Source organism: Mandrillus leucophaeus, unplaced genomic scaffold, assembly GCF_000951045.1.
Source record: "Mandrillus leucophaeus isolate KB7577 unplaced genomic scaffold, Mleu.le_1.0 Scaffold247, whole genome shotgun sequence".
Lineage (NCBI taxonomy): Eukaryota > Metazoa > Chordata > Mammalia > Primates > Cercopithecidae > Mandrillus > Mandrillus leucophaeus.
Genome location: NW_012102554.1, coordinates 594,343 through 595,197, shown reverse-complemented (window position 1 = coordinate 595,197; position 855 = coordinate 594,343).

The window sequence follows — 855 nt, the reverse complement described above, 5'->3', positions numbered from 1 at the left end:
AGCCCCACCCATGTACCTTAGAAATCTCAGTGATTGACCCCTTGCCTGGCACAGAGTAGATTCAAAACAGTATGGAAGTGACCAGATCTTACGACCTTACCTGATGGGCAGAGGGAGCTTAGAGATGGGAATAGAGCTGGTTCTAGGGCACCCAAGGGGCATATCCTGGCCTTGCCACTTCCCACCTGGATAGGCTCTGTCCTGAACATCCTTGACTGTAACACAGGAATAACAATGTCCATGTCATGGGATTGCCAGGAGGATCTAGATTATGTACAGAAAACTAGAGCAACAGGCGGCAGGCACTCTCCCACAGACGGTTCTCTAAAGCAGCTCTCACATTTGGAGTTGAAATTTCCAAGGAAGAGGTTCCCAGTCAACAAGCGTTTTTTGACTGAAGCAAAAACTACTGTGAACCCAACACTGCTCTAAAAAATTTGAGTAAATTTAAAAAGAAAAGGGAGCTTAGGATCAACGTGGAGGTTCCTGATCCTCTGTGCTAAGTGCTGGGGCTCTGAGGCCTGAGAACAAGAGCGCGATGACTGAAAAGCAGTGAAGGAGAGAGCAGAGATGGCCAGGACCAGATGGGGGCAGAGAACCTAGAGAGGCCAGGTGGGGCCTCACAGTGTGGACCGAGTGGGGAGCAGAGGGCCCTGCGGAGATTCACCCATAGACCAAGCAGGAGAACATAGCTTCTGCTGGTGGATCCTACGGCTGCCAGAATGGTGGCTTTGCGTTAAAGCCAAGGACGGTGGCTTTAAGGCTTGGAAGGAATAGGCTTCCTCTTCAGCGACCCCGGGAGAAGAAAGAGGGAGATGAGCCAAGGGCTGGGGTCCACAAGAAGTACCACACCCA